The 24,355-nt window shown below is 34.7% G+C and overlaps 1 pseudogene; it reads left to right on the forward strand.

Annotated features, from left to right (window-relative positions):
* Positions 1–369: 369 nt before the first annotated feature.
* Positions 370–1,577, forward strand: LOC150025625 (callose synthase 3-like; annotated as a pseudogene).
* Positions 1,578–24,355: the final 22,778 nt, after the last annotated feature.

Here is a 24,355-nt window from a genome sequence, read left to right on the forward strand (position 1 = left end):
TATGTTCTCAGTTTATTTAAGTTTTATAAATTTAGTTCTTAGAAGAAAAAGTTGTTTCAAAGTTGAAAATTGATTTATAGATGACATGCATAATATATTTGGTTGATTATATTGGTTATGAAATGCTTTTTTCTGTAAAGAATCATTATGATAATCAATGACTGCTTGGATTTTTTTCTGAAAATGGGAAGAAAATATTCTCCATTTGATTATGATCCTGATTTGAAATGTTAAATGGGTGCTTTTTAAAATTCCCATTGCTGTAAATGAAGTACATTTGGATAGCTACGGCTGAAAACCTAAAACATGTTCCTGCCACTGGATTTTAAGCCTTGATATATACTTAATCTACAGAATAACAAACCAGTTAACAGGGACAAATGGGTTGGAAAAGTCAATTTTGTTGAGATAAGGTCATTTTGGCATATTTTCAGAAGTTTTGATCGCATGTGGGGTTTTTTTATTCTGTGCTTACAGGTAATAATTTGTCTGTTGTCCTTCGCAATCTATGTGTATGATTTTTCCCTTCATTCAATATCTAGCAAAATATATCCATTTCTGAAAGAGCTAATTTATCTTAGGCTATGATTATTGTTGCTTGGAATGGAACTGGGGATCCAAGTGCAATCATTGATGTGAATGTTTTCAAGAAGGTGCTTAGTGTGTTTATAATTGTTGCTATCTTGAAGCTTGGACAAGGTAGGTAATAGCAAATATTACCAGCACATATATTGCTTGTGGATATTTCTCAATAGCCATATTCATATTTTTGTACAAAATTTTAGGATATATTGCTACTCTGGCTTCTATTCAAGAGCCCTTTGTTCTTCTATTTTAATGCTTGTTTGTTTAACATGCAACCGCTGATAGACATCAGAGGAAGATTTATTTAGTGATTTTTTTTTACTTGCTATTTAAAGGCCATTTTTGTGTACCCACATTGTTTTAAACAATCTTGGCATTATGAAAGTGTAAGTTGCTTATGGTAATAATTTTTACTTTATGTTTATATAGGCAGCTATTCTGGATGTGATCCTCAGTTGGAAATCACAATGGAGCATGTCTATGCATGTTAAGTTGAGATACATTTTAAAAGTTGTTTCAGCTGCAGCATGGGTGATTGTTCTATCAGTTAGTTATGCTTATACTTGGGAAAATCCTCCTGGGTTTGCTCAAACGATACAAACTTGGTTTGGAAGCAATTCAAAATTCGCCTTCATTCTTTATTATGGTCATTGTTGTATACCTGTCACCAAATATGCTAGCTGCCATGTTGTTTTTGTTCCCACTCATTCGCTGTTTTCTTGAGAGGTCAAACTATAGGATTGTGATGCTTATGATGTGGTGGTCACAGGTAGGTGATATGGCCACCCTTTTTCCTATGCATACTTTTCGGCTGGTACACATAGGAACAATCATTTTTTGCCTCTGCACCTGAGATATACTGAATTTAAAATAGCTATTTTGATTCTTTGTAATTGGCAGCCTCGACTCTACTAGGGGAATGCATGAGAGCACATTTTCCCTTTTCAAGTAAGAATCTAGTTTTAGAAGTTCCTCTCAATTGTGAATAGTATTATTTTCCTTGGATCTAATCATAATGTATCATTGTTTATAATGTAAGGTACAAAATGTTCTGGGTTCTCCTCATAATTACAAAGTTAGCTTTCAGTTACTATATAGAGGTGATGATTTATTTTCATTCATGATTTGTGGATAACTCTAATCTTTCCCTTCTTTTCTTAACTTCCCTTGATTCTAGAAATGAATGTATACTTTTTTGGTCTTAAACTTCAATGTCTTGGTTCTTGTATTTTTTATGACCAACCTTTGTCAAATTGACTTTAGTTTAACTATATCATCTATAATATTAATGTACTAATTTACAGAAAAAATCAGCTTGTGTAGTCCCATTAAATGTGGACCACAATGTCTCAGCTTAGCTTGTGTACTCAGAAAATGAAGCTCAAGGTTAGGATGCTCATAATTGGCCCGTTGGAATACATGTGGTTGTCAGCTATGATGACAACTTTCAGGCACCGGATGTTGCTAGTGGTGCTCCATCACCAATCCAGAATATAAGATCAAGTGGAGGGAGTAAGACAAATTAGGATTGAGAATTTACTTGTAATATGTTTAGAAAGTGAAACTATTTATATTTTGACAATTTAATTTACTTGTTTGGATTAGTTTGACATTATCAACTTTGTTTTTTCAATGAATGAATGAACTTATCTTTTGATTATTATATTTATCAATTTTAATTATATTATATAATTAGTTTATGTTATAACTTCATTATATTATGAAACATAATTGTGTAGTGGAATTTAATTATAATATCAAATTAATTAATATTATAAAATCAAATTATAAAATAGAATTAAATAAATTATTATAAATGTTAAAAATAAAATTAAAGTTTAATTATAATATGAAATTAAATAATATTATGAAATCAAATTATAAAATAGAATTAAATAAATTATTATAAATATTAAAAATAAAATTAAATATTTAATATTCGAATTATGACAGTTATAAAATGTATTATAAATGTCATACTATACTGTATCAAGTGGCGGCGGTTAAAAATGTCATTATTTACGTTAGAATTGGTTTACCCAGTTTTAAAATTACGAAATTTATAAGTAACGCCAATTACATGCTTAAAACCGCCACTTTATACGATGCATAATATGGCGTCTGCTACAACGGTTCTCAATTGACCGCCACATTAAACTTTGTGGCAGGAAGAATTCTGGCGGTACGCGGTACTGCCACAGACGTATAATGCGGCGGTTAAAACCGTCAGTTTTTGCGAAAATAACCACCGCATTATACACGTTTTTTTGTAGTGCCTAAATGATGCACCATACTCATTCATGAGGCCAAAACCGAGAAAAACAATTAAGAGAAAAAGAGATAAGAACATAAATGGAATGGAGAAATGGAAGGAAAATGGAGAGAGAAAACTTATGGATGTGGGTGAGAAATTTCAGTGTGATGTGCTCCAAGATGAATGTGTGTTGGTCGCCACTTGAGAGCATCCCAAATCACTCAAGATAAGACCTCAAAATTAAGAGGACATAAGCTTCACTAAGAGCTCACACAATTTGTCTTGAGTTTCTTTACTTCATTCAAATTCAACTTGAAAATACAATGAGGGAGACCTCCTATTTATTAGTGAAGGAACCTTGGAGAACAAGAAGTGATAGGGTAGGATGGGGAGAGGAAAAGAGGTGCGACCTAGGTCAATGTTGCATTGTCATCTACATTCTAGAATGTAGGTTAAGCTTCATACCCTAAAGGACTTCTCATACGCCCAAATTGATAACTCACCTCCTTTTATGCAAAATGACACCTATCCTACTGAAACTAAAAATAATGAAACCCACTGATGCTCAACACCCAAAGCTTGTGCTATGCTCCTTGTGATACTCTGGGGAAAACTAGGTGTTGAGGTAGTGGTTGGAGAATCTTTGTCTGACCCTATGTCTTGATGCATGCTCCTAGTCTTCCTCCTTAGAGGTTGGGCCTGGTCCATAGGTTTACTCTCTCCTAGGTCATCATCAACACTTTTGCAATTATTAAACATTTTGCTCAATACACTAAGTCCATAGACATTCCCATTTTTATCTCATCTACCAACCTTTTGTTTTTATTTCCCTAACTAACACCTTTGAAAAAAATCCATACATTATGATTTCCCCTTTGAAATACCAAACATAATACATTTTAAAGATACTCAAATCCAACATTTCTTCTAAGATGTTTTCTGGTAACTTTTGGGCGCCATAATTCATTCTCAGTTGTACTAATGAAAATATGGCTCTTCGTCCTCTCACAACTAAGAGGGTTCCTCCAGTGTAAACAAAAATTGTCTAAATTGTAATAAATTGAATTTGGAGTGTCACCTTGTGGTCGGGCTTGAATCATTAACAAAAATATCTGTATATAACCTGGTATCCCACCAAAATAATAGAACTTTCACTCCACTTAAGTAAACTTTCTTAATACTGTTTATTTTTTCCCACGTGTCTTTAGTAATCTCCATTTCTTTGTCATATATGTGTTGTGGAAAGTATCCTCGATATCTTTTATTGCAATTTCATTCAATAATACTTGATTTAGCAATATTGTAGAGAAATGATAAGGAAATTGTATATAAGAAGATGGTAAGAAAAATGAAGATTTCTTAATCTTTTGTGTGGTCACTCCATGTACAAGAAATATATAAAGTGTATGGAACTTTTTTTCTTCAAATTACAATCTAATTATATAGTGATCCACTAAGATCCACTAATCATGGGATTCCTATCATTATCAAATTAATTGCGTACAGTACAATAATTGCGTACAACCTATCGTGGTTTGTGTTCGATCATTAATAAATTTGAAAATTTACTAGTTCATTTTAATTATATATTAATGTTAATTTTTTCTAAATAATAATTCATAAAAATTAAATATATATTTATATATTTAAAAATTAAATATATACTTAAATAAAAATTGTATACAATAAATTTAATAATGATAGAATCTCATGATTATATCACTACATAATTAGTTTGTAATTTAGTTAGAGAAAGTTTCCATACACTTCTATACTATATATTTTCTATACATGTAGTGATGTAAATACAACCAAGAGAATAAAAGACATTTTTCCTCATATAGCAATCCCTAATTTTGCTGCTTCCCTATCCCATACAACAACTGACCTAAACTTGATAAGGCAGCAATCAAGAACTACCAAAACTATTAATCAAGAACACAATGTTAGGGCACAATCGAGATGGCTCGCAAAGATTGAAAATGAAAAGAAACTCACGATTGTGTTCTCACGGTGGCACAACTACTCCAAACTCTCTCCTTCTTTCTGCAGAACGTAAACCAAGAGTTGGCACTGCCCTCCATGCTGATGAAAGCCAGATGCAGCCTTTCCAGGCCCGATACATTCTGCACTTCGAAAAAATTTTCAGCTCTTGCTACCCATCCCGACGGATCTGTTCCTTCAAAACTGGGTAACTCCACCCTCCGTGTCCATGATCTCAGTTCTCCTTCCTCTTCCATATCAGATTTTGACCTCTGTCATGATCGTTCGCTCCTTCTTTCTCCTCCATTCACCAAGCTTTCCCCTCCGTCGAACGCTCTGTCTCCCTTCTTGATGTCCCTCAACAATTCTTTTATGTCAAGAATACTCTCCTTCAACCGGTGAATCTCTGTCTTCATCTCCACCATCATATTCCCCTGTTCGTTGGTTAATTTTTCTAACGCCCATGTTCTCTATTCCATCCCTTACTCCTTGTTCTCCGTTTTCCTTTTGAATCCAGCAGGTCAGACCAATTTGTTACGTACCTGATCTCACACACAGATACACCACGGAGACACAAAGACAAAAGAAAGCTGAATGACCTCTGTATTATTGGAATTGTACATTATATTCGGATATCAACCAAGGAAACAAGCTTTCCTTCTCCACAGAAATGATCCTGTAACAAACTGAATTCACAAAAACATCTCCTTCCCCAAACGGTTGGACTTTATTTAAAGATCATCCTTCCTAACCACTAACTGTCACCTACCCTTTATTTCTCCTATGAAACACTTTCCAAACTCTCTCCTTATTTCCCTTATGTTGTGTCCTAACATTTTTTTAGTGTCCATAAGACACCGTCAATTTTTTTTCCAGCTAAATCAGTTTTTTCTTGTAGTACAATAAGCTACAATAATTGTGTACAACCTATCGTGGTTTGTGTTCGATCATAAATAAATTTGAAAATTTACTAGTTCATTTTAATTATATATTAACGTTAATTTTTTCTAAATAATAATTAATAAAAAAATTAAATATATATTTATTTAAATAAAAATTGTACGTAATTTACTTGATAATGATAGAATCTCATGATTATATCAGTATATAATTAGTTTGTAATTTAGTTAGAGAAAGTCCTCATACACTTCTATATATTTTCTATACATGGAGTGATGTAAATACAACCAAGAAAATAAGAAGGCATTTTTCCTCATACAACAATTCCAAATTTTGCTACTTCTCTGCCTCTATATAATAACTAACCTAAACCTAATAAGGCAGCAATCAAGAACTACCAAAGCTATTAATCAAGAACATGATGTTAGGGCACAATCGTGATGGCTCCGAAAAATTGAAAACGAAAGGAAACTCACAATTGTGTTCTCACGGTGGCACAACTATTCCGATCGCACTACTGACGACACTACTACTCTGGTGGCACTGCTAAAATGCTCACTGGAAAATGCTCAGCACTAACACTGCTAAAAAAATATTCACTAGAAAGTGCTAAGAAGCCTTCTAAAAAGTTTGAAAAGTGGGTTATACTCTAACCACTAAGATGATTTTCAAATAAATAAAAATTAATTATTTGCGTGCGCTTAACCTTCACATTTTTATTATTTATTTAAATTTAATTTTAAAATGTATAGTGTGGACTAAACCTTCAAATGTTAAATTTGTATTATTTTTAGTAGTAATCGTTCCACCTACGCAACCATTTTTTTTTAAGTTTGTGTAAGTATAACCCACGCTTTCCCACACTTTATTTGAATTTTTTACTAGTGAGGGCTTAATTGACATTTTTTTAAAGTCCACAAGCTAAATCTTTTTTTTCTTGTAGTACAATAAGCTACAATAATTGCGTACAACCTATCGTGGTTTGTGTTTGATCATTAATAAATTTGAAAATTTACTAGTTCATTTTAATTATATATTAACATTAATTTTTTCTAAATAATAATTAATAAAAAATTAAATATATATTTATTTAAATAAAAATTCTACGCAATTAATTTGATAATGATAGAATCTCATGATTATATCACTATATAATTAGTTTGTAATTTAGTTAGAGAAAGTCTCAATACACTTCTATATATTTTCTATACATGTGTAAATTCAACCAAGAAAATAAGAAAACATTTTTCCTCATATAACAATCCCTAATTTTGCTACTTCCCTGCCCCATACAATAACTAACCTAAACCTGATAAGGCAAATCAAGAACTACCAAAGTTATTAATCAAGAACACGGTGTTAGGGCACATTCGTGATGGCTCCGAAAGATTGAAAACGAAAGGAAATTCACGATTGTGTTCTCACGGTGGCACGACTACTCCAATCGCACGGCTGACGACACTAGTACTCTGGTAGCACTGCTAAAATGCTCAGCACCGCTCGAAAATGCTCAGCACCAACATTGCTAAAAAATGCTCACTGGAAAATGCTAAGGAGCCTTGTGAAAAGTTTGAAAAGTGGTTATAATCTAACGTGGGTTATACTCTAACCAGAGTGATTTTCAAATAAATAAAATTTTAATTATTTGCGTGGACTTAACCTTCACATTTTTATTATTTATTTAAATTTAATTTTAAAATGTATAGTGTGGGCTAAACCTTCAAATATTCAATTTTTATTATTTTTAGTTGTGACCGTTCCACCGCAACCATTTTTTTTAAAAGTTTGTGTGAGTATAACCCACCCTTTCCCACACACGCAATTATTGTACGCAATTAATTTGATAATGATAGAATCTCATGGTTATATCACTACATAATTAGTTTGTAATTTATATAGAGAAAGTCTCCATACACTTCTATATATTTTCTATGCATGGAGTGATGTAAATACACTCAAGAGAATAAGAAGACATTTTTCCTCATATAACACTATTTAGCAACTTTTTATTTTTTATTTCCCTGTATAGCATCTTTGAAAAAATTCATACATTATGATTTCTCCTTTGAAACACCAAATATAATACATTTTAAAGATACTCAACTACAAACAATGGTTTTAAAAGTGACTAAATATAAACTTTAAAAAACTTCGATCAACAAAATCATATTTTATCTTAGATTCTTAATTTGATGATTTTGAATCTAATTGGTGTTCATTTTACTACACAATATAATTAATAATTTATAGTTAGTAATGGAGGTAATTATAAAAATTAATATAATACAAAAAGAAATGTAATCTAAGCTTTTCGGTGATGCCCGTGTCGCTTCATGAACGAATACAGTGACATGGTATCACACCAGGAAAACATTTTTCTTTTTGATGTGAAAATCTTTCATAACTTTTTCCAAGACTTAAGGCCGCTGAAATGCCTCCTATGACGCGTATCTCATAGCGATAATATAAAAGTTTCGAAACTCTTCTGAGATGTTTTCTGGTAACTTTTGGGCGCCATAATTCAATCTGGGTTGTACTAATGAAAATATGGTTCTTCGTCCTTTCACAACTAAAAGGGGTTCTTCCAGTGTAAACAAAATCTTCTAAATTGTAATAAATTGAATCTGGAGTGTGGTCGACCTTGAAAACCGTTAACAAAAATATCTCTATAGGGCCAAGTATCCCACCAAAATAATCCATCTTTCACTTCACTTATCTAAACTTTTTTTTAATACTGTTTATTTTTTCCCACGTGTCTTTGGTAATCCCCCATTTCTTTGTCAAATATGTGCTGTGGAAAGTATCCTCAATATCCTTTGTGGCAATTTCATTCAATAATACTTGATTTAGCAGTATTGCAGAAAAATAGGAAATTGTATATAAGAAGATGGTAAGAAAAATAGAAATTTCTTATTTTCTTGTGTGATCACTCAATGTACAAAAAAATATATAGAAGTATATGTAAGTTTTTCGGTTTAAATTACAATCTAATTATATAGTGATCACTAAGATCCACTAATCATTAGATTCTATCATTATCAAATTAATTATGTATAATAAGGTACCCTATCATGGTTTGTGTTCGATCATTAATAAATTTGAAAATTTACAAGTTCATTTTAATTATATATTAATGTTAATTTTTTTTCTAAATAATAATTAATAAAAATTAAATATATATTTATATATTTAAAAATTAAATATATATTTAAATAAAAATTGTAAGCAATTATTGTAAGCAATTAATTTGATAATGATAGAATCTCATGATTATATCACTACATAATTAGTTTGTAATTTAGATAGAGAAAGTCTTCATACACTTCTATATATTTTCTATACATGGAGTGATGTAAATGTTGAACCAAGTAGTGTTCAAGCATTGAAGAATCCAAACCCTTTGAAGGATGTTGAAGGCTAGGTTGTGCTTGTTGTTGCTGAGTTGTCCTAGATAGGATCTGGGGTAGATTGGTTATGTAATCCACTCTTGATTGAATCCAAAGCATAGACATTCTCAAACTTTTTAAAAGAAAAGTGTTTTTCAAACTAAGTGAAAAACAACCGATTGTTTTGTTGAAACAACCGATTGTTTTATACTTAGGTGTTTTTAGAAAAAGGTTGAAAACTGTTTTTCAAATGATTGAGCTGTTAAAACTAAAACAACCGATTGATTCGTGGAAACAACCGATTGTTTGTTTTGGTTCCATAACAGAAAAACTGTTTTAGCTTTGACTGAGCTTCAAATGTTTTAACTGATTACGCTCCAGTCTTTAATGCTTTGACCAATCTTTTAAATGCAATGAATAAGTTTGTTAAGATTTGATAACAAACAATATCTTTGAATATATTTAGAAAAACAGATTTGAGTAATAAGATTTTAACACAAGTTTTTGAGTTTTTCAAAGAGTTGAGATTGCTTAGAGATTGAGATTGATCAAAGAGTGTGAGATAGGATTTCTGCTTGTATTGATTTCAGATTTGTTTCTGTAACAAGTGTAATCCTTGTATTTGTTAAACAAGAATCTTTGTGTGGTTGCTGAGAAGTGTTGTGTGTTCTTGAGGGGAACAAGATCAACATTCTTAGTGTTGGTGTGTTGGCCAAGAAAAGTGTGTGTCTTGAGGGGATCAAGGTCACTTTCTTGGTTGTGTTGTAAGTGATCTAGGTTTGATTGCTTAGTGGAATTCCTCAGTGGTTTCTGAGAAGACTGGATGTAGCTCTGGGTTTAGAGTGAACCAGTATAAACATCTATGTGCATTCTCTCTATCCTTAACTCTTTAAATTCAATTTTGATTTTGTAAACTGGTATAAACAACCGATTGTTTCTGCGAAACAACCGATTGTTTTTCTGGTGCTGTTGTTTTTGCTTATTGTTTTGGCAAACTGGATTCCTTATCAATTGTTTCTTGAGATAATTTCATTCTTGACTTAAAAGTTTTCGAAATCCCTCTTTAAACCATTCACCCCCCTCTAGTTTAAAGCCATCCATTCTTATAATTGCCATTAAGAGCTTGGTTGTTGAAAGTTATTGAAGTTGATCCTAAAATGTTTTTTTTAAATGGCTGATAGAGTACCTTTTGGGGAAGGTGCTTCAATCAATAGACCACCTCTGTTTTGTGGTTTGAACTACCAATTTTGGAAAGTAAGAATGAAAATCTTTATGGAATCACTTGACAAAGGAATTTTGGATGCAACTGAAAATGATCATTTTGTCCCAAAGTTTGAAAAAGATCGATCTTTCATTGAAAAGCCTTGGTCTCAATGGACTGATTCAAAAAGCAAGAAGGCCAAATTCGATTGCATTGCCAAAAATATAATAACCTCTGCTTTAAATTCTGATGAGTTTTTCAGGGTCTCTCAATGCAAATCATCAAAAGAAATGTGGGACATCTTGGAAGTAACTCATGAAGTTACAAATGAGGTAAAGAGAGTTAGGAAGCATACCCTAATCCAAGAGTATGAGATGTTCAGAATGCTCAAAGGTGAAACAATTGCTGAGGTGCAGAAAAGATTCACGTACATCATCAATCATCTCATGAGCCTTGACAAGACCTTTGAAAAGGAAGAGCTAAACATCAAGATCTTGAAATGTCTTGATAGAGCATGGCAACCCAAGGTAACTGCTATTTCCGAATCTAAAGATCTAACATCCTTGAGTATGGCTTCTTTGTTTGGTAAACTTAGGGAACATGAGTTAGAGATGAATCGACTCAATGTTCAAGAAAGCGAAGACACGCACGTAAGGAGCATAGCCTTAAAAGCTTCCAAGCACAAAGGAAAACAAGAATCCAGTGATGATAGTGATGAGGAAAACCTTAGCTTGTTGTCAAGAAAGTTCAGCAAATTCTTGAAGAGGAACCGCAACAAGGACAACAACAAAGATAGGTATAGAAACAAGAAATCAAATGATTTTAATTCCAATAACTATACTTGTTTTGGCTGTGGTGAGCAAGGTCATATAAAGGCAGATTGTCCAAACATGAGCAAGGAGAAAAAGCCTAGCAACAAGGAAAAGAAAGGCAAGACAAAGAGAGCCTACATAGCTTGGGATGAAAATGAGGTATCATCATAAAGTTCTTCATCAAGTGAAGATGAGAAAGCAAACATCTGCTTGATTGCTGAAGAAGATGATGAATCATGTAGCTCAAATGAGGTAAGTTCATGTGCTTCTTTAAATGAACAAAATTATACTGAATTGCTTGAAGCTTTTCAAGAAATTCATGATGAAGCTAATCGATTGGTTCTTTCAAACAACCGATTGAAAGAACTTAACAGCTGGCTGGAAAAGAGAGTGAAATCACTTGAAGATGAGATTGAAAAATCAAAAGACAATTTCAAAAATCTAGAAAATCTTTTCAAAAATTCTTCTTGCAAGTGTGACACTCTCATTTGCGAAAATTGTGAAAATCTTGAGAAAAAAGTTCATTATCTTATTGACACTGTGGACAAGCTTTCAAAAGGGAAATCTAACTTTGAGAATGTCTTGGCATCTTAAAGCTGTGTTTTTGGAAAGGCTGGTTTAGGTTTCAATCCACAGAACCAACAAGATAAGTTTTCAATTTTTTTAAAGAAAGCCAGTAAAACAACCGATTGTTAAATCGAAACAAACGGTTGTTACATGCTTTTATTGCATGAAGAAGGGTCATTCGGTTAGATTCTGCAAAATAAGAAAGTTCTTTGTTCCTAAAGGCTACATGAAATGGATTCCTAAAGGATGTGAGGTTCCAAATGAAAAAAAAGAAATCAATTGGACCCACATTTGTGAAGGGACCAAATCTTGTTGCTTGAACTCGTGTTTGTGCAGGAATTCTAAAGAAGTGTGAATGACTGAGTCATCTGATCAAGTTTTTGGAAGAAAAAGACCAACATTGAAGCTGAATCAATGTTCTGCATATGTCCAAAGGCCCGCAACAGTTAAAAGAGGCTTCTTGATCACAAAGCACATGGCTCATTGAAAGAACAACATAAAGGATAAGACCTTCCTTTCTTTGTTCTTAATTTCTGTTTTAAAGTTCTTTTACATGTTTATATATCTTCTTTAAAATGCTTAACTCCATCTGCTTTGAACTCTTTCTGCTCATGGTTAAAATTGAAAATCAGTTTTAACTGCTGCAGAAAAACAACTGATTGTTTCTTCAAAACAACCGATTGTTTTGAGCCTGACAACATTGTAAAGAAATCAATTTAATTTCTATTTTGAATTTCTATCCGTTGCAGATCAATTTAAAGAGAGAATCCTTGGTCAATGAACCTATGTTGAAAGTTGATCACGTTCAGAGAGAAGTTACAACAGTCATAAAGGAATATATTCCAAAATCTTGGAAATTCAAGAGCCTTAATGACTAGTCAAAGATCACATGTGAAGACCATGTGATTTTCAGCTTTTTCTGACGTTTTCTGTGCAGGGCAGGGTCAAGTCCTCTCTCTCTGAAATTCTGGTACCCACTCATGACATTGAATGCTTTTTAATTCTATTACTGCTATAAAATCTGTTGCAGCTGATCTCTTCCGTAAGAACAACCAATTGCAACATCTCTTGCAAAATCTGTGAGTGAGCTTTTCTCTGTTTTCTTCTCTGCCATCATGGACTCAACTCCTCCCACCTCAAAGAGAGTCAAAACCAGAGCTGTAAGGTCTGGAGGAAGGCTAGAAGGTTTTTCTGGAGACAATGATCTAATTGAGAGATATAGGTTTGAAACAAGCACCAAAGTGATAAACAACCCCAAGGTTGTGTGCTTTGATTGACTGAAAAGCCAAAAGATGGACAATGTAAGGAGGCTGCTCAAAGATCAATCTCTCAAAAAGTTCCTGGAGATGAAGGGAAACATCTACCCAGATTTAATAAGGGTGTTCTACACAAATCTCAAGTTTGAGGGAAACAACCTAGTTTCTCATGTAAAAGGTGTAGATATGGAGATAACCCATGGGTATGGGTTGCTGTTGCTGGTCTAAAGTACTCAGGCCTCAGGAGTAACAAGGGAAACCTTGGAGTAGTGGAGGATTTCAACAAAAACAAATACTATAAAAGTTGCTTGAAGAACCAACATGCTCAAGTTAGGACTTGCTCGGTTGGAGTCCTAAAGCTTGATGAAAGGTTGCTAGCCCTCATTATAACTTGGATTCTAACACCAAGGGGGAGCAATCATTCTATTCTTACTGAGGAGGATCTGGTGTACATCTTCTGCATCATGGAGAAGATCAAAATCAATTGGATCCACATCATTAAAGAGCACATGCAAAAGGCAATGAGGTTAAGTGACTATCACTATCCATATGCTGTTTTGGTATCTAAATTTCTACTCTATTTTGAAGTGAACCTAGAGGATGAAACATCTGAGTTGGTCAAGTCAACTCAAGAGTTGAACAATGGATCACTCAGCAAAATGGGTTTTACCAAAATAGGTAGCAAATGGATTAGCAAAGATGGTGACTTTGGTGCCTCATCTAGTGCTGCTGCTGATCATGAACAAGATGAACCTGCTGATATGGATTTTCAACATGAAGATCTACCTGAAGCACATCAAAATGCTGGACCTAGTGTTGGTGTTGGGAATCAAGAAGAAAGGATGCAAACCATGTCTCCTTTTGGGAAACTCATGATGAATAGGCTTGATAGCTTTGAGGATAATCAAAGGAATCTCCATGATCTCTGTATCAGCAATTTCCAGAGGATTGATAACAGGTTTGACAGCATGGATGCACGCTTCATGACTCTATATGAATAGATCGAGGCTGTACAGAATCAAATCTTTGATCTTCAATATGCTGATGATGATGAATGAAGAAAAACAACCGGTTGATGTATCGAAACAACAGATTGTTTTTTTGGTGGATGTATCAGTTTTTCTTTTTGCTGCTTTTGCTATTTAATTCTGATGTATTCAATCTTGTGTTATCTCTTCTCTTTGTCTATTTGTGAAGACAAATAGGGGGAGATATATGTTGTGTTTGATTTCGGTTTTTTTTTTTTTTTTTTCTGCAAAACAGTTTGGATGAGTGAAACCTTATAAGTTTTTTCTCCTATATTTCTTTGTTGTTTACTCTAATATTATGCTCTGAATTTGTCTTTGTTTCTGTGCTAACCAAATATCATAAGTTCTATGCTTTGCTTAAAACTGTATCTTGCAGGAACTGCTTCAGATTCAATCATGTACAACACAAGCATCAAGGATTTGTCTTCATCAAATAGGGGGAGATTGTTGAACCAAGTAGTGTTCAAGCATTGAAGAATCCAAACCCTTTGAAGAATGTTGAAGGCTAGGTTGTGCTTGCTGTTGCTGAGTTGTCCTAGATAGGATCTAGGGTAGATTGGTTATGTAATCCACTCTTGATTGAATCCAAAGCATAGGCATTCTCAATCTTTTTAAAAGAAAAGTGTTTTTCAAACTAAGTGAAAAACAACCGATTGTTTTGTCGAAACAACCGATTGTTTTATACTTAGGTGTTTTTAGAAAAGGTTGAAAACTGTTTTTCAAATGATTGAGTTGTTAAAACTAAAACAACCGATTGATTCATGGAAACAACCGATTGTTTGTTTTGGTACCATAACAGAAAAACTGTTTTAGCTTTGACTGAGCTTTAAATGTTTTAACTGATCACGCTCCAGTCTTTAATGCTTTGACCAATCTTTTAAATGCAATGAATAAGTTTGTTAAGATTTGATAACAAACAACATCTTTGAATATATTCAGAAAGAAAGATTTGAGTAATAAGATTTTAACACAAGTTTTTGAGTTTTTCAAAGAGTTGAGATTGCTTAGAGATTGAGATTGATCAAAGAGTGTGAGATAGGATTTCTGCTTGTATTGATTTCAGATTTGTTTCTGTAACAAGTGTAATCCTTGTATCTGTTAAACAAGAATCTTTGTGTGGTTGCTGAGAAGTGTTGTGTATTCTTGAGGGGATCAAGATCAGCATTCTTAGTGTTGGTGTGTTGGCCAAGAGAAGTGTGTGTCTTGAGGGGATCAAGGTCACTTTCTTGGTTGTGTTGTAAGTGATCTAGGTTTGATTGCTTAGTGGAATTCCTCAGTTGATATGATTCCACTAGGTAGATATGAATGATTCTTTGACATTCTATGGAATCATCTTGAGTTGGAGATAGCTTAGGCACTTTTAATAGAATTGGATCAAGGTTTTATGTTTCAAGAACTCACCAAAACTTGCACAAAACACCAAACTCATATGGAAGATCCATCTATTGTCAATTGAACTGAACAAATTGTGTAAAAAGGAAAATGAACCGATTGAAACTCTTAAGAAAGCAAAAGAACCGAACAGATTATGAAAAGAAGCTAAAGAACCGAATCAAAACAGAAACAATTGAAAACAGCCGAACATAAGTGCAAGAAAAGGAAGATGAACAGAACAAAAGAAACTAAGACATGTTTATGCTTCATATGATATTCGAGATGAAAGAAAGAAGAACTTATGGAGATGGATGCTTTGGTTTGATGATCACGCCACTTAGAGGATGAAGGCTCCAAGATGAGTGAGCTAGTAACGCCACTTGAGAGAACCAAATGCACTCAAGATAAGACAAGGTGAAGGAGAAGACAAGTTCTCACAAATTCTCTCTCAAATTGAGTAGAGTTTCTCTATTGCTAATTTCCAATCTGATTTTTACAAAGGCAAACACCTTTATTTATAGCCTAAGAGGTGCTGAAATGAAAAGCTAATTAAACTCAAACTTCGCCCCAAATGACATAAAAGTGGCGCCAACTTAGAGCATGAGGAAGGTGTGACTTCCTCTCTTAGTTTGGCACCTCCCTATTACGCCCACACCTCTCTATTAAGCTCACACCCCCCTAGCTTCCTATTTTCCCTAAACTAAAGACCTAAAGATGCTTTTACAAAAGAGGTGTCTTATGTTTCCCTCTAAGCACCTTCTAACAAAGATATTACAAAAAGAGAAAACAACCTTCCATTATTTCCTAATGCCTTGAATTGACTTCTTGTAAGCCTTTGAGGTGGGCTACCAACTCCTTGAGCGTCTAGCACTTGAGCCTCTTCCTCTTCTTGTCTTTGAGTATTGGCCTCATTTGGTCTTGAACTTGATCTCCATCATCAGTGGTTTCTGAGAAGACTGGATGTAACTCTGGGTTTAGAGTGAACTAGTATAAACATCAGTGTGCATTCTCTCTATCCTTAACTCTTTAAATTCAATTTTGATTTTGTAAACTGGTATAAACAATCGATTGTTTTTCTGGTGCTGTTGTTTTTGCTTATTGTTTTGGAAAACTGGATTCCTTATCAATTGTTTCTTGAGATAATTTCATTCTTGACTTAAAAGTTTTCGAAATCCCTCTTTAAACCATTCACCCACCCTCTAGTTTAAAGCCATCCATTCTTAAAGTAAATACACCCAAGAGAATAAGAAGACATTTTTTCTCATATAACTATATTTTTACTTTTATATCCTCATCTAGGCAAGCATCTGCCATAGACAAGTCAGCTCGGATCTTGGGCTAGGTTTGTGGGCCATGTGCTTGGGCCCCAGATGTATATTAGTTTCTTTTTCATATAACCCTTTGTGCATAAGGCCTAGGCGGCTAGCGATGGGTAGTTTGGGACCTAGGGGTGTGCTTAGTGCGCAGTGAGTTTAGCTTAAGTAAATAATTTCTTTTAAACCTAAGCCCATGTGTGCTAGGGCACGTAAATGTTAAGTTGCATGTATTCAAGAGAGGAGCGTAGCACCACGCTGATGGTGACTACCTAAACAGATTGGACCCCTGATGTTGGTATATGATGTTATTTTGTTATTATTTTATGCACTCCATGAAGAAAAGATTCCACTCTGTTGCAACACTGTGAGGGTGTTCCCTTGAGCAGAATATCTTCCTGTTGAGTATGTTTTCAATTGAGATTATATTGTCATGATAGAAAGTTGTTACAAGAGGTAAACTATAAAAGAGACTTGAGATCCCAGGTTAAGGTATGTTGTTTCTAAGACTGAAACTGAATACTTCTTAAATTAAGCCATGTATTGACTTGATTGTCGGAGTGCAATCAACAGGTAGAGCTCTCTCTGTTTCAATGGAGCTACGTTCCAGAGCAGCAAGAGATAAGACGGATTCGTGAAGAGACAAACGGAGCTAGAGTTTCTCATTAGAGTTAACCGGTGAGCAAATCAACCGACAAGAACACTTTTCAACATGACAATAAAATGCATCAAAAAGAAGGCAAAATTAAAACATTAAGGCCAAAATCATAAGTAATCGAAAAAAAAACACGCAAAAGTTGAAAGTTCATTGTGCACTCTAAGATTGTTTAGCTTGGAAGCCCCTTTCTAAACTCTAGAAGGTCTCCGAAAAAAGAAAAAGTGAATAAAAGATAAGAACAAAATGCATTCTAAAAAAGAATAGTTCAAACATTAAGGCCAAATCACAACTAATCGAAAAAGAAAACACAAAACCTCCAATGCTCACTATGCCCCAAGCTCTAAAGCTTCACTGCTACTTTCACATTTGAGAGTTGTTCGTGGAAGCAACCAATCATTTTGCATCTGACTCACAATTTTTCACACACACACTTCATCATCATTTATTCCAATTGTTAATTTTCCCACAGGCTCAACTGCGCCCATCTCATCTATGGATACAATTAAATTCAATGACAATATCACTCTCAAAGATGTTCTTTGCATTCCTTCTTTTAATTTAAATCTCATGTCCGTTTGTAAGATAACCAGTTCACTAAATTGTTGTGTCGTTTTTACTCCACATGGTTGCGTTTTGCATGACTTAGCTACGAGGAGGATGATTAGCTCGGGTAAACAATATGCAGGCTTATGCTACATGTCCCCTCTTTCAAACCAAGCCCATGCATCTCAAATTTCGATCGACCCTGATTTATGGCACAAGCGCCTCGGACATCCTTCTCCGGCGTGTCTACAACTTGCACCTTCCTTACTACCTATCAGTATTTGTCCCAAAGCTAAACAGACAAGGCTACCATTTCCTTTAAGCATAATAAAATCTCATTCTCCATTTAATCTATTGCATTGTGACATTTGGGGTCCTCATAAAACCCCAACTCATTTTGGAAAATGTTTTTTTCTTACTATAGTCGATGACTATACTAGATTTACTTGGTTATTTCTTATGAATCACAAGTATGAAACCCAACATCTCTTAGAATCATTCATTACTTTTGCACAAAATCAATTTCAGGCATCTATTAAAATCAGCTGCATTGGCAACGGATTGGAATTTATTTCTATGCGTAATTTTTTTCTCAAAAAAGGTATTGAATGTCAACGCACTTGTGTCTACACTCCTCAACAAAATGGAGTAGTAGAACACAAACATAGACACATTTTAAACACAACACGAGCCCTCCTATTTTAGTCTCATTTACCATTAGAATTTTGGGGGGAATGCGGTTTAACCGCCACATATATCATTAATCGCTTGCCAACACCTTTACTAAAAAATAAATCACCTTTTGAGATGCTATATAATTGCCCACCTTCACTTTCTCACTTAAAAACTTTTGGTTGCCTCTGTTATGCAACTGTTGTTTCACCTAAGCAAAATTTTGATCCGCGCGCTCGACAGTGCATCTTTATTGGTTATCCTCTCAATCAAAAAGCATACAAATTATTTGATATAGATGCAGACACTTTTTTTACAAGTTGGGATGTCATCTTCCATTAAAGTGTTTTCCCATTCTGCCAACAATCCCAGACGCAATCCTCAACTCCATTACAAGGTATTTTGCCACTATTGACATTGACTTACCCACTCTTATCCAACATTCACTCGATCAACCTTCTTCTCCTACTCATCACAATGCACTTGAACCTCCATGAAACCAACCTTCTTCTCCTACTCGTCATAATGCACCTGAACCTCTAGCAGACCAACCTTCTTATCCCACGCCAAGAAGTCTAGCACCCATTACCAAACCTTCTCCAATCGACCTTCCTGTTTGACGATCTAGTCGCACATCAGGCCCACCTTCCTGGCTTCAAGACTACGTAACGGGATCCCAAGCCAATCATTTGACCACTGCCCAAGACCGACTGAATGGAACCAAGTATCCTATGCATCATTTTCTTTCTAATTCACGGTTTTCTTCTACATAGTGCATATCTTGATAACATCACAACCACCAAAGAACCTCACACTTATGCTCAAGCTATCCTTGATCTAAATTGGCAAAAAGCAATGGACGAAGAATTTTCCGCCTTGCAGCTAAATCAAACGTGAACCTTGACACTGTTACCTGTTGGGCAGAAACCCATCGAATGCAAATGGGTATATAAAATAAAAGTACAACTCAAATGACAATGTCAACAGATATAAGGCGCACCTTGTCGCAAAGGGGTACACTTAGATTGAAGGTGTCGACTATTCTGTGTGCAAAATGCCTTCTTACATGGAACATTGCATGAAATTATTTACACGAACTTGCCACCTGGGCATCATCGACAGGGGGAGAACATTGTATGTCGACTCAACAAATCCCTTTATAGTCTTAAACAGGCATCCCAGACATGGTTTTCAACATTTTCTCATGTGATTAAATCTATAGGATTTCCATAGTCCAAGACAGACTATTCTCTATTCACAAGACATAATAACTCATCATTTACTGCCCTTTTGATTTATGTGGATGATATTCTTTTGACAGTAAATGATTTGACAGAAATTCAGCGTGTTAAAGACTGTCTATTACAATAATTTCACATTAAAGATCTTGGAGACTTAAAATATTTTCTAGGGATTGAATTTTCCCGTTCCAAAGCTGGTATGTACATGTCACAAAGAAAATATGCGCTTGATATTTTGCAGGACATAGGACTCACAGGTGCTCGTTCAAACAAATTTCGAATGGGGCAATACCTAAAACTCACACAAGATGATGTAGAGTTATTAAAGGATCTAGTCAAATACAGGCGACTTGTGGGACGACTGATATACCTCACGGTTACTCGGCCTGACATAGCATTTTTTATTCGGACCCTAAGTCAATATATACAGGCTCTACAGAAACCTCATTGGGATGTCGCAATTCGAGTCCTAAAGTACCACTAGTGCAGAAAGGCAAAACAAGGGCTCCTTATTAAGTGCAGTTTTACGAACAGACGCACTCGTAAAAAACACGGTGGCATTTTTGAAATTAAGTTCATTTCCAAATGCGGTTGTTACTATAGCCGCATTTGTAAATCAAAGCGCTTGATTTACGAATGCGGCTGTTACAAATAGCCGCATTTGTAAATAAAAGTGCTTGACTTACGAATGTGGCTATTACAAATAGCCGCATTTGTAAATCTTTTTTTACCTTAACTCACTTCAGAAGCACGCCATTCACTACTCTTTCTTTCTCCAGAAGCGTTTTGCCATTGACTGTGCTCTCGTTTGCGCTTCAAGTTCATTTGTTCTTGAAGCTTTCATGCCTTCGTGGTAAGTTTGTGAGCTCTCTTTCTTCTTCGTGCCTTCGTTCATACAACATTATTATACTGTTCATACTGTTGCATTGCCTTCATTGATACTGTTACATTGCCTTTGTAGGTTTCTCTCTTCTTGCTTGTGTGCTCCGTCGCCGCGTCCGCTACTGTCGCCTTGTTCGCTGTCGCCGCCACGTCTGTTGCCACCGCCGTGGCACCTTGGGAACGTTGCCTTCACACACAAGGTTGGTTGTATTTTTTGAATTTGTTTTAATGTTATGAATTTTTTTTATGTATTATAATTTTTATTTTTTAAAATTTATATTATTTAGTATTTATTTTAATTTTAATTTATGTTATGTTAGTTGTTAGTATATAATAGAATTATTGTGTTCCACCCTCGGCAATTGATACCTGCTAGTATTGAGTCCGGGGGTGTTCGACCCTCGACAAACGCGTTAGGTAGAACACTGATTAAAAATCATTTGCATGACTATTTCAAAATAGAATGGATCGAAATTGGATTAATTCTCTTCGCATAAGTGATGAGTACGAAAGAGGAGTAGAAGAATTTATACAATTTGCACAACGTAACGCGTTAATAATGGTCATGATGGAGCAAAGATCAGGTGTTTGTGCGTTAACTATTTAAATGGAAGGATATTGGATGTTAAGATAATGAGGGAACACCTTCTATTTGATGGGTTTCTTCGATCTTATAAAACTTGGACATGGCATGGTGAATTGTTAAATTTACCACGTGTTTTCGTACCTGAAGAATATGTGGGGTCCACCATGGATGATGCAGTAGATGATGATCGATTGGAGGACATGATTCGTGATGTGGAAGCCGAGTCTTTTGCAGAAGCGCATGGATATGGATGTCAAGCAATGCAGAGACTCCATTGTATCCTAGATCAACTAACTTCACACGGTTGTCGGTGGTGTTAACATTGATGAATTTGAAGGCAATAAATGGATGAACTGATAAAAGCTTCACGGAATTGCTTCAGTTGTTGAAGGATATACTTCCAAAGCGAAATACTCTACCTAATCATAATTATGAGGCCAAAAAGATTCTTTGTTCAATGGGTATGGAGTATAAAAAGATACATGCATGTCCTAATGATTGTATATTATACCGGGATGATTTTGAATTGTTGAAAAGTTGTCCGAGGTGTGGGTTATCACGTTATAAGTTGAAACAAAAAGATGATGATACTATTGAAGATATAGAAAAACATGGACCGCCAATGAAGGTTATGTGGTATCTTCCCATCATTCCAAGGATGAAGCGTTTGTTTGCAAACCCAAACGATGCTAAGAATCTTAGATGGCATTTAGATGAGAGGAAATGTGATGGCATGTACCGACATCTAGCTTATTCTATTCAATGGAAGAAATTTGATGATGAGTTTACAGAGTTTTGTAAAGAATCAAGAAATATCCAACTTGGTTTAGCTATAGACGGAAAGAATCTGTTTGGTAATATGAGTACAAATCACAGAGTTTTACTAGTTATTTATAATTTACCTTATAACTTACCTCCTGGATTGTGCATGAAGCGAAAATACATGATGTTGTCTAAGATGATATCCGGTCCGAAATAGTCAGGGAATGATATTGATGTTTATCTAAGTCCCCTAATTGAAGATTTGAAGTTAATGTGGGACCAGGGTGTTGAAGTATTTGACGGATTTGCTAATGAAACTTTCAAGCTTCATGCCATGTTATTTTGCACCATCAATGACTTTCCGGCATATGGTAACTTATCAGGTTATAGTGTTAAGGGTCATAAAGCATGTCCAATATGCGAAGAAGACACTGCTTCTCAACAATTGAAACATGGAAGGAAGACAGTATATCTTTATCATCGGAGGTTTCTTAGAATTCATCATCCTTACCGGAGGTTGAAAAAAGCCTTTAATGGACACCAAGAGGCTAGTGGTCCACCAACTCCATTAACTGGAGTTGAGGTATACGAAAAGGTAAATAACATAGACCTCACCTTCGATAAGTAAAAAAAAAGTCATATGTGACAAACATTTGGAAGAAGAAATCAATCTTCTTTGATCTTTCGTACTGGTCGAGGTTGTTGAACCAAGTGATGTTCAAGCTTTGAAGAATCCAAACCCTCTGAAGGATGTTGATGGCTAGGCTATGCTTGCTATTACTGAGTTGTCTTAGATAGGATCTGGGTAGATTGTTTATGTAATCCACTTTTTATTGAATCCAAAGCATAAGCACTCTCAATCCTTTTAAAAGAAAAGTGTTTTTCAAGCTAAGTGAAAAACAATCGATTGTTTTGTCGAAACAACAAATTGTTTTATACTTAGGTGTGTTTAGAAAAGATTGAAAACTGTTTTTCAAATGGTTGAGTTGTCAAAACCAAAACAACCGATTGATTCGTGGAAACAACCGATTGTTTGTTTTGGTACCATAATAGAAAAATGGTTTGTGCTTTGACTGAGCATTAAATGATTTTCTAACTGTTTACGCTCCAGGTTTTAATGCTTTGACCAATCTTTAAATGCAATTAATAGTTTGTTAAGATTTGATAACAAACAACATCTTTGATATATACAGAAAAACAGATTTGAGTTTTTCACAGATTTTGAGTTTTTGAAAGAGTTGAAATTGCTTAGAGATTGAGATTGATCAAAGTGTGTGAGCTAGGATTTTCTCTTGTATTGATTTCAGATTTTCTTCTGTAACAAGTGTAATCCTTGTATCTGTTGAAAGAAACCTTGTGTGTTTGCTGAGAAGTGTTATGTGTTCTTGAGGGGATCAAGATCAGCATTTTTAGTGTTGGTGTGTTAACCGAGAGAAGTGTGTGTCTTGAGCGAATCAAGGTCACTTTTTTGGTTGTGGTGTAAGTGATATAGGTTTGATTGCTTAGTGAAGTTCCTCAGTGGTTTCTGAGAAGACTGGATGTAGCTCTGGGTTAAGAGTGAACCAATATAAATCTCTGTGTGCATTTTCTCTATCCTTGATATCTTTAAATTCAGTTTTAATATTTGCAAACTGGTATAAACAACCGATTGTTTCTGCGAAACAACTGATTGTTTTTCTGGTGCTGTGCTTTTTGCTTTGTGTTTTGAAAAACCGATTTCTTAATTAATATATTCTCAAAGTAATTTCATTTGAGGCTTAAAAGATTGCGAAAATCCTCTTTAAACCATTCACCCCCTCTCTAGTTTAAAGCCATACATTCTAACCATTGGCATCAAGAGTTTGGTTCTTGAAAATTATTCAAGTTGATCCAAAAATCTTTTTTCTATGGCTAGAAAACAATCTTTTGAGGAAGGTGTTTCAATCTACAAACCACCTTTATTCTGTGGACTGAATTACAAGTATTGGGAGGCCAGAATGAAAATCTTTGTGGAATCTATTGATCAAGGAATTTGGGATTCAATTGAGAATGGTCCTTACATTCCAAAGTTTAAAAAGAATGGTTCTTTCATTGCAAAACCTTGGTCTCAATGGACCAATGATGAATGTAAAATGGCCAAGCTTGATTGTACTGCTCAAAATATAATAGCTTTTGCACTAGATACTAATGAGTTTTTCAGGATATCAAAATGCAAAATTGTTAAAGAGATGTGGGACACACTCAAGGCTGCTCATGGAAACAATGAACCAAAGGAGACAAGGTCAAAGACTCAAGCAAGAAGGAAAAGAAGACAAAACAAGAAAAGCCTCAACCTCTGCTTCATGGTCAGAAAGGAAGATGACTCAAGTAGTG

The sequence above is a fragment of the Phaseolus vulgaris genome, chromosome 8, assembly GCF_051622355.1.
Source record: "Phaseolus vulgaris cultivar YP4 chromosome 8, ASM5162235v1, whole genome shotgun sequence".
NCBI lineage: Eukaryota > Viridiplantae > Streptophyta > Magnoliopsida > Fabales > Fabaceae > Phaseolus > Phaseolus vulgaris.